Genomic DNA, 10,739 nt, shown 5'->3' with positions numbered 1-10,739 from the left:
GTTTTTATCTTAAACTGGTTGAGAGAGGTACAGTCTTTGGCATGAATAGCCCCCTAATGTCTTCGAGTAGTTCATGAAATGTTTGATAAAAATCTTGAAGGAGCGGTTGTTTGCGGCCAACAAGTTGATGGGGTTGATCAGGTGTGGATGGGTCCATACAACGGTAATTTGGTGTTGTGAAAACATTGTGGTCGGTTTCTCCTGCAGACAGTTTATGCCTGGTTGGTTGATACCTGGTTGATGGGGGTTCTGGGAGTTCTTCTACTCCCCAAGCCCGGCCCGAGGCCAGGCTTGACTTGTGAGAGTTTGGTCCACTAGGATGTTGCTTGGAGCGGCCTTGGAGTATGCCGTTGTTGTAATATTTGAGGTGTTGGAATAAAGACTGAGAAAAAATGTCACAAGTCTGTAAAGAATGGCACGGTGAATCTTTGGGAATCTTGACTCTTTTCAAAGTATTTGTACTAAAGAACCATGTCGGTCGTACGCCTGCCAGGCGGTACAAAGATATAAATTGTGAAGCTAAGCCACAAAAAGTTTAGATAACACCGCTCCTGTGCCAGGTAAGTCTACTACAGGCTCACCATAGCCCGTGCTACTTGGAACTTGTTCTGAGTAGCTGAATCTATAACAATCACAAAGTTTAATATAGCTAGGCGACTACCTTTATGACTGATGGAGATTAGATGGTTCAGAAAAGGGCTGTGTATTCGGCAGAGTGGTTTCACATCTGGGCCGCTAAAAGGGAACTTGAAGTTTCAAAAGGATCATCAGTTTTTTATTTAGTTCATTTATTATGCACCCCATACCCATCTTGTGGGCGGTATTGGAAAGGGTTACAGAAGCACGTAATGGGCTCGGGGACTGAACCCCACAATAAGCTACGCAAGTTACAATCACACTGTATTCTAGCATTTCGGTGTTTAGCTACCACATAGGAGTGATTTAGATAACTGCACTTGAAGCAAATGTGGTCATGGTGGATATGATTTCATATGATAAATCATAGACTATTGAGTAGTCTATGATTTAGACTACTCAATAGTCTTTTTGAGTAGACTATTGATCCTACTTTGGAACATTCCCCTCCCACACCACCTGTTTTACAACCCTGTGGGTGAAAAACCTGCAGCTGCTTCTGTTTTCAGTCCCACATTGTGGCTTGTTGAGCTTAAAACCATTGCTCCTTGTTTGTGTTACATCTGACCTTTTTTAAAAAATTGTCTGGATCCACCAAATTTTTCAATATTAACAAAAAATAACTAATTTGCCGAGATGTGCCTAATGTCTGGTTTGCAGTATTGTTGACCGTGTGGCCCTCAACCATTCCTGGTTTGAAAGTTGACTTAGTTCAACTCCAGGCAATAAAAGTCATTCCAGAACATTCTCCAAAATGGCTATATCTTTCTGAAGATGATGTCTCCATGCTTGGATATGTAGCAAGTATATTTACTATATAATATACTTGCCTCGCACTCTCATTAGCTTGTGTAGATAATGATATAGGTTATGTAAGATTAATAAACCAATCACATTTCCCAAATGTACAACTAATCAGTTAATACTTCTTATTAACTTGATAGAGGATGGTCATGTAACAACTGATTCTACCATTGTAACGGTTGCTATTTGTAACCCTAAGACTGTAATAATTGTATTTTTAACCCCATAAAAACTGGAAAGAGTTCGCCCTCACAAATGCTCAACCCAGTTGAGCATTTGTGATCAACCCACTTTCACGGGAAAGTGGGAGAGATGACCAAGGTGTTAAAGATATCTCTGCAGTCAATTACAATCTGGATAGTTAATAAGGTTACTTGTTTAACAAATGCAGCCACCACTCCTCCCAGTTACTTTTAAAACTTAGGCTAATTAACTCTGTAGATTATTCAACTAGCACCAGTAACTTTGGGAACTTAACCTTTTTTATATATTGATGAACAAATCCACAAGGGCCGTGACGAGGATTCGAACCTACGTCCGAGAGCATCCCAGACGCTGCCTTAATCGACTGAGCTATGACATGGTAAAAAAAAAAAAAAAAAAGTTGAAACCAGAAGTTCTACTGAACTTACTTGGATCCTGCAGCCTCTCCGAGACACAAACCAGGGTTTTACACAACTCCCCCCATGCACTCGAGCTATGTCAATATACACAACTCCCCCACTCGAGCATGGGGGAAGTTGTGTGGTGCAACACAGCCCATTATGTTCAGTCAATTGGTTGTAGACCCAGGAAAGGATGCATTTGTTAATTTAGGGGCGACGACGATTGTGGGACTAGGAAGGGGTAGAGCTTGAGGGCAAGGTGCCTTTAGGGTTGGAGTCTAGACTTCACCTTCAAGGATGCAAGAGCCAAAGATTTTAGAGTGTCAACTGGGAGTGCAAAGAGGGGGCGAGTGATCTAACACAAAGCGACAACATCGGCTGAGGAGAGCAGTGGAAAGGTAATGTCTGCGAGATTCACAGCACAACGGGTAGTCCATCAGTAATTATAAGGTGTTTTCCAGATTCCTTTATAAATTGTTAGCAAAGATTTATAGGTCAATAACAAATACATATTGTAGATTATGATTTCAAATTTATCACACTAATTTGTGAAAGGCAGAATAAGAGAATATTACAAATGACCAAAATAACATAAATTTCAAGATATTTATGATTATAAAACACTGTACATAGGTTTGGACATAATGTATATACATGTTTTTATGTATTATCTGTTTTACAGTTTTTCCCAGTAAACATCTGCACCTTATGACAGCCTCTGACATTGTTGAAATTATGGCTTGCATTGTTACTGTATTCAAAGTATATTAGCCTTGATTAGGACTGACGAAGAGCACTTAAGACATTAATTAGTTTCTAAACGAAATTTCAGCATATCATTTTATAAAGAATTAAAACTGCAAGTCTCTCTAAATTGTTAAGGAATATTATCTAAGGAAATCTTAACACACAGTGCCAATCAAAAATACTGGCATCTTTTCTTGTGTTTCTATTAAAAATAATCAGTCTGACATTGCTAATATAGTATTAAAATGGCGAAAATTACTATAGGCTGTATGTAGACCACGGGACGAGTTCCTGAATCCATTATTTATGAATCTCGAAAGCTTTTAACCGCTATTTTGATTTATAATATACTGATTAAAGTAAATCAGTATATTACATATTACATTAAATTATAATATTACTGATTAAAAGTAACTAACGGGATGTAAAACATTGGAGCGCAAACTAGCACAGCACGAGAAATTGAAATTGAAATAAGTTTATTGAGGTAAAATACACACAAAGGGATGAGGTAGCTCAAGCTATTCTCACCCCGTTCAGTACATCGTGTTACTACATACATAGACACACATCACAAGCAATAAACGTATTACCGAACATTCTGAGAGATAAACATATACATTAACTAGCACAGCACGAGGATATGGTCGTTAAGCACTGTGACGTCACCAATGACGCTGTGTTAGGCAAGAAGGTCAGGAGCGGACGGCGTCGCCTCAGTGTCGGGCTGACAGCCAACAGACGTAGTTCCTTAGGCGGTGTCCCGCTTTTTACTTCATTTGCAGCTACACCGGTCATGAGGTAAGGTTACCGTGGACTTTATTGCTCAATGTATTAACTCATATAAGGTGCAGGTGTCGATATTTAATTATGGTGTGACCTGGTTGTTGGCGTAGCGTAATGTGGGCTCTGTTATCTGTGATGCCTTCAGAGGAACGGTGATATTTGGGTGGCGTATGATAGAATTGGTAAAGTTATTTACATGGAAACCTAGTTGATGTATCCTAACAATAGTATTAATAATTAGCTTCGTTTAAGATTTAGCCGTACAGCATTAAGTGGCTGGTCCACAATTTTTTTTTTTTTTTTTTTTTTTTTTTTTAAATCTGCATTAGAACGGGCATGTCTAAATATCTGGGCAGTACGTAAGGTATTAAAGTACATGGCCCGTTTAAAATGCAATAATTATTAGAGTAATGAGTAAGATAAAACTTGCTGCAGAATTTTGGGGATTTGTTGCTAAATTTTAGCCAGCTGTCACATTACTTAAATTTGTAAATGGCTTCTAGATATTGCAAGGCACTAAATGTACAGCTTATTCCTTTGGCGTAGCGTTGATAGTAGTTGGTGGCAGTTTATGGGTATCTTCTGTGGCTTAATGGTCTGGGGGTGTTTCCACAGCACCCCCCCCCCCCCCCGGGCTCGCAGAACTAGGCTGCTTCGATGAATCTTGATGCTTTTAAAACTTAATGGTATTAAACCCACTTTTTTTACTTTACAGAAGTCCACACTCGCCTGTTATGTAATTCGCGTAACCAATTTCATCCGAATTACTTTGGTTAAAACCGGGTATTTGGCAAGTTATGCAGATTTGAATTTCTTCAGTCTTGATATCTGTAGTGTCCATTGCAGCAGATAAACAAATTTTCAGGTACAGTAGTTTGTGGTTAGGTAGAAATTGAAAAATTTTATTTTAGTATTGTATTAAATCTTCCTTCCACCCCTCCCCCACTACTTGGGCAATTTTCGTAGTTCATGTGGTTTCTTCAGTAGTGCGAAAGTTGTATTGTAAAGCTTTCAGTAAAGTTAATGTATTCAGTGGGGCCGTAATTGGTAAACGTAGAAATCTGCGTGTCTGGGATCACATTGTTTTCCCAGACAGTCAATTCTGTAAGTAATTAAGTGTTGGCATGTCGCTAATTTACGGGCTACTAGTAGACATGCCACGTCTTATGGGGGCGTAATGTTAATCAGTCATGGTATCGGTAGTCGCTAGAATGCGTGGTAATATTGTTTGGAATGGCAACTTAAAAGCTATTAGGATGAATGTATCGATTTAAGAATTTAAATTCATTGCAAAAGGTTTAGTACTAAAGTTTGTACCCTGGTGTTGCCCTATATATCAAAGATTACAAAGACACGAGGGTATAAAATGTTATACAAGAGAAATTATAATTTGTTGAACAAAACTAACCTTAAGACTTTTTCATAAATTTATTTGATACTTTATAAATCATTGTAATGGTATAAATAACTTTAATGTTTGTTTTTTTTTGTAGGGTCTGGCTCGACATTGGCCACGAGTCTTCTTGAGAAATAACTTTAAAGTGAACGGAGGACAAGTCGGTCACAAGGCACGGAACTAGTTCTGGCGTGACGTAGCTGAAAGTCTCGATAGAGGTGGTTGGACGGTGTTGAACACGGCGCCTGACAACGTTGCAGGAATATCTGAAAGAAAAGGAAAGTTGTTAAAACGTTGTTAATATTTATCATTAGCAGGAAACTGTTGAAAAGAATATTCTGCAGAATTATAGAAAGAGCGTCTGTGGGACATTAGAAACAGTTGGTATTAACTAGTTGTCCTAGTTATGAGACTTGGGTTTAGGAGGCAGTAAAAATGCCAGTTAAAATATAGAAATTAATGGAATAGGCTACCATAATTAGTAGGGAAATATCGATAGATGAGCTTTGAAGCGGCATGATTCAAAGATAGTGTAAAGGATGAATGGTAGTGTTCATGACGTTGTAATTGGGAGGACCTAATAGTGTTCGGTGAAAATAGTTTAGGGCATTATGAATAGTTAGCAGGGGGGGGGGATGACTAACTGTGGAAGGCGTTGCTTCTGCACCACTAGAATTTGCCACTAGAAATATTGAACGTTGAGTTTGCAAGAATACTGCAGTTTCATACTGGTTAGTGTAAATGTTTGGAAGAATGAAGGAATATACATATTCTTCAGTTGACTATAACGGTAAGTGTTTAGCAGTCTTAATGTCAAATGGTATAAATTGGTATTCGATTAAGTATGGTTGACGGGCCATTTTGTTAGTGAAAACGTGTAAAAGTAATATAAAGGGAGGAAACGTGACTACTAACGATAACTTTCAGAACATCGTAGATTTGTGGTAGAATGGTGGTTAGAGAATAGTTTGTAGTAGGAAATAGTTTGGCGTGTAGTTACTCTAGCTTGTTGGAAGGGCAAGAAGTAGAAAAGTGAATATTGAAACTAATGCAAACATTTTAACTTTAAGAAAATGGATGAAGACGGGTGGCTGTAGCAGTAAGAAGGCCGGTGAAGCAGACTGCGAAATTGGGAAGCAAGATGCAAAATAAATAAGTTGTAAATCTGTGTATTGTGTACTTTGAAACTGTTCTTAGAACTATAGAATTTGTTCCCTGTTATGTTTAATATCTGGTGTATGGCGTTATGACTATTGTTCGGCTGGTTTTCTACATTAACAATGTGGGTCAGATGAATGATGTTCGTATTGGAATAAATATCCCTTAATTATAGAAGTTAATGTTTACAGCTGTTTGTGTATTCTTTAACGGCTGGCTATGCACAGTTTATCTACAGTGCCATGTTTATTGTTGTAACATTGTCTAGGCCCAGTGTATGTGACAGTGGCTAGAATTTAAAATGTTTAATAGTGTTCATATTGGATAAGAAGTGTATGAAAATGTCCCAAATGGCTTTAGTCCTCTTGATGTAAAAGTTTAACCACGAAGTGTTAGTGTCAATGTTAAAATGGTTGTTCCTAAGGGTTTAAAGTGGTGTTGACTGATCACCTTGTTCCTAAAGAGCATTTTGGTGAAACAGGCTGTACACTGAATGACGCAAGTTGGTTTATAGGGAATATTTTTGTCAACCGTAATCCTCACCTAGGTGGTGTTAAATACTTGGTATTAATAGATGCAATCTTGTGGAATATAATAAATATGAGCAACATGAACCTTGGTGTTTTACTTTGACAGTACTTATGTTGTCAATGTAAAGAAAAGTGACGCGTTTTTCTAACCGTTACATTTTTCTTAGGTCAGTTGTACATAAGTTTTATAACCATATTTATTGCTGTTTACTTGGTTTCAAATTCATCGTATTAGTCTTTCTTGTCAAATGTTGGTGCTTTTAATGTCTGTGTCCCTTGGTGTGGTATAGGAGTGATAATGATGGTAGCATCAGTGAAACGTTATCTAACTACGTATGTGCATCTTGAAAAGTGAAACAAAATTGGGGGAGGAGGGGGGAGTGAACAGCACAGATGTGTAAAGAACGTTGAAGGGGTTAAATACATGGCACATTGTCGTGAAGTCGGCCTGATAGTGTCATTAACGTAAATTAAGGTTTTCACAGTAGCAGTAAGTGAAGAGTAATATGAAGACCTTTCACTCCATGCGACGAAGATGACTCAAAATTTACAAGAATTCTGCGTCGCAGAAGTAAAAGAGTTACAAGACTGGGGGAGTAGGGGAATATGGGGGATACTGCAGGAGTGGGTCGAGTATGGGGATAGTGGGGGAGAGTAGGGGGATACTGGGGGGGAGTATGGGGGATAATGCAGGAGTGAGGGAGAGTTGGGGAGTATGGGGGAGTATGCGGGAGAGTGGGGAGTATGGGGAGAGTCCTGTGTCTTTATTTTTCCAAAATTTGTGATTTGAGGCGAATTGTGCTATCTTCGTCGTATGTAGTGAAATGTCGTCGTCTGTCGTGTTGTGTCGTCGTCTGTCGTGTTGTGTCGTTTTATTTTTTCCAAAATTTCTTGATTTGAGGCGAATTTCGTGCTATCTTCGTATGTAGTGAAATGTCGTCGTTTGTCGTGCTGTGTCGTCTGTCGTGTTGTAGTTTTATTTTTTCCAAAATTTCTTGTGATTTGAGGCGAATTTCTTGTGAATTTTGTGCTATCTTCGTCGTATGTAGTGAAATGTCGTAGTTTGTCGTGTTGTGTCGTCGTCTGTCGTGTTGTCGTTTTATTTCAAAAATTTCTTCAGATTTGAGGCGAATTTCGTCGTATGTAGTGAAATGTCGTCGTTTGTCGTGTTGTGTCGTCGTCTGTCGTGTTGTGTCGTTTTATTTTTTCCAAAATTTCTTGTGGTTTGAGGCAAATTTCGTGCTATCTTCGTCGTATGTAGTGGAATGTCGTCGTTCATCGTGTTGTGTCGTCGTCTGTCGTGTTGTCGTTTTATTTTTTCCAAAATTTCTTGTGATTTGAGGCGAATTTCGTGCTATCTTCGTCGTATGTAGTGAAATGTCGTAGTTTGTCGTGTTGTGTCGTCGTTTGTCGTGTTATGTCGTCGTCTGTCGTGTTGTCGTTTTATTTTTTCCAAAATTTCTTGTGATTTGAGAATTTCGTCGTATGTAGTGAAATGTCGTTGTTTGTCGTGTTGTGTCGTCGTCTGTCGTGTTGTGTCGTTTTATTTTTTCCAAAATTTCTTGTGATTTGAGGCGAATTTCGTGCTATCTTCGTCGTATGTAGTGAAATGTCGTCGTTTGTCGTGTTGTGTCGTCGTTTGTCGTGTTGTGTCGTCGTTTGTCGTGTTGTGTCGTCGTTTGTCGTGTTATGTCGTCGTCTGTCGTGTTGTGTCGTTTTATTTTTTCCAAAATTTCTTGTGATTTGAGGAGAATTTCGTCGTATGTAGTGAAATGTCGTCGTTTGTCGTGTTGTGTCGTCGTCTGTCGTGTTGTGTCGTTTTATTTTTTCCAAAATCTCTTGTGATTTGAGGCGAATTTCGTGCTATCTTCGTCGTATGTAGTGAAATGTCGTCGTTTGTCGTGTTGTGTCGTCGTCTGTCGTGTTGTGTCGTTTTATTTTTTCCAAAATTTCTTGTGATTTGAGGCGAATTTCGTGCCATCTTCTTCGTATGTAGTGAAATGTCGTCGTTTGTCGTGTTGTGTCGTCGTTTGTCGTGTTGTGTCGTCGTCTGTCGTTGTGTCGTTTTATTTTTTCCAAAATTTCTTGTGATTTGAGGCGAATTTCGTCGTATGTAGTGAAATGTCGTGAAATGTCGTCGTTTGTGTTGTGTCGTCGTCTGTCGTGTTGTGTCGTTCTATTTTTTCCAAAATTTCTTGTGATTTGAGCGCGAATTTCGTGCTATCTTCGTCGTATGTAGTGAAATGTCGTAGTTTGTCGTCGTCTGTCGTTGTGTCGTTTTATTTTTTCCAAAATTTCTTGATTTGAGCGCGAATTTCGTGCTATCTTCGTCGTATGTAGTGAAATGTCGTCGTTTGTCGTGTTGTGTCGTCGTTTGTCGTGTTGTGTCGTCGTCTGTCGTGTTGTGTCGTTTTATTTTTTCCAAAATTTCTTGTGGTTTGAGGCGAATTTCGTGCTATCTTCGTCGTATAAAGTGAAATGTCGTCGTTTGTCGTGTTGTGTCGTCGTTTGTCGTGTTGTGTCGTCGTCTGTCGTGTTGTGTCGTTTTATTTTTTCCAAAATTTCTTGTGATTTGAGGCGAATTTCGTGCTATCTTCGTCGTATAAAGTGAAATGTCGTCGTTTGTCGTGTTGTGTCGTCGTTTGTCGTGTTGTGTCGTCGTCTGTCGTGTTGTGTCGTTTTATTTTTTCCAAAATTTCTTGATTTGAGGCGAATTTCTTGTGAATTTTGTGCTATCTTCGTCGTATGTAGTGAAATGTCGTCGTTTGTCGTGTTGTGTCGTCGTTTGTCGTGTTGTGTCGTCGTCTGTCGTGTTGTGTCGTTTTATTTTTCCAAAATTTCTTGTGATTTGAGGCGAATTTCTTGTGAATTTTGTGCTATCTTCGTCGTATGTAGTGAAATGTCGTCGTTTGTCGTGTTGTGTCGTCGTTTGTCGTGTTGTGTCGTCGTCTGTCGTGTTGTGTCGTTTTATTTTTTCCAAAATTTCTTGTGATTTGAGGCGAATTTCGTGCTATCTTCGTCGTATAAAGTGAAATGTCGTCGTTTGTCGTGTTGTGTCGTCGTTTGTCGTGTTGTGTCGTCGTCTGTCGTGTTGTGTCGTTTTATTTTTCCAAAATTTCTTGTGATTTGAGGCGAATTTCTTGTGAATTTTGTGCTATCTTCGTCGTATGTAGTGAAATGTCGTCGTTTGTCGTGTCGTGTCGTCGTTTGTCGTGTTGTGTCGTCGTCTGTCGTGTTGTGTCGTTTTATTTTTTCCAAAATTTCTTGTGGTTTGAGGCGAATTTCGTGCTATCTTCGTCGTATAAAGTGAAATGTCGTCGTTTGTCGTGTTGTGTCGTCGTTTGTCGTGTTGTGTCGTCGTCTGTCGTGTTGTGTCGTTTTATTTTTTCCAAAATTTCTTGTGATTTGAGGCGAATTTCGTGCTATCTTCGTCGTATAAAGTGAAATGTCGTCGTTTGTCGTGTTGTGTCGTCGTTTGTCGTGTTGTGTCGTCGTCTGTCGTGTTGTGTCGTTTTATTTTTTCCAAAATTTCTTGATTTGAGGCGAATTTCTTGTGAATTTTGTGCTATCTTCGTCGTATGTAGTGAAATGTCGTCGTTTGTCGTGTTGTGTCGTCGTTTGTCGTGTTGTGTCGTCGTCTGTCGTGTTGTCGTTTTATTTTTCCAAAATTTCTTGTGATTTGAGGCGAATTTCTTGTGAATTTTGTGCTATCTTCGTCGTATGTAGTGAAATGTCGTCGTTTGTCGTGTTGTGTCGTCGTCTGTCGTGTTGTGTCGTTTTATTTTTTCCAAAATTTCTTGTGATTTGAGGCGAATTTCTTGTGAATTTTGTGCTATCTTCGTCGTATGTAGTGAAATGTCGTCGTTTGTCGTGTTGTGTCGTCGTTTGTCGTGTTGTGTCGTCGTCTGTCGTGTTGTGTCGTTTTATTTTTTCCAAAATTTCTTGTGATTTGAGGCGAATTTCGTGCCATCTTCGTCGTATGTAGTGAAATGTCGTAGTTTGTCGTGTTGTGTCGTCGTCTGTCGTGTCGTTTTATTTTTTTCCAAAATTTCTTGATTTGAGGCGAATTTCGAGCTA

General features: G+C 39.1%; 1 long non-coding RNA gene across 1 annotated transcript; it reads left to right on the top strand.

Annotated features, from left to right (window-relative positions):
* The first annotated feature begins 1,453 nt into the window (after positions 1-1,453).
* LOC123771701 (uncharacterized) lies at positions 1,454-6,746 on the top strand. Its single transcript, XR_006774551.2, has 3 exons — positions 1,454-3,593; positions 4,294-4,443; positions 5,072-6,746. It is a non-coding gene; the product is annotated as an uncharacterized lncRNA (long non-coding RNA).
* The last annotated feature ends 3,993 nt before the right edge of the window (positions 6,747-10,739 follow it).

Source organism: Procambarus clarkii, chromosome 75 (genome assembly GCF_040958095.1).
Source record: "Procambarus clarkii isolate CNS0578487 chromosome 75, FALCON_Pclarkii_2.0, whole genome shotgun sequence".
NCBI classification, from domain to species: domain Eukaryota; kingdom Metazoa; phylum Arthropoda; class Malacostraca; order Decapoda; family Cambaridae; genus Procambarus; species Procambarus clarkii.
The sequence above is the reverse complement of the archived record's forward strand: the minus strand, read 5'-3'. Positions and strand labels throughout refer to the sequence as shown.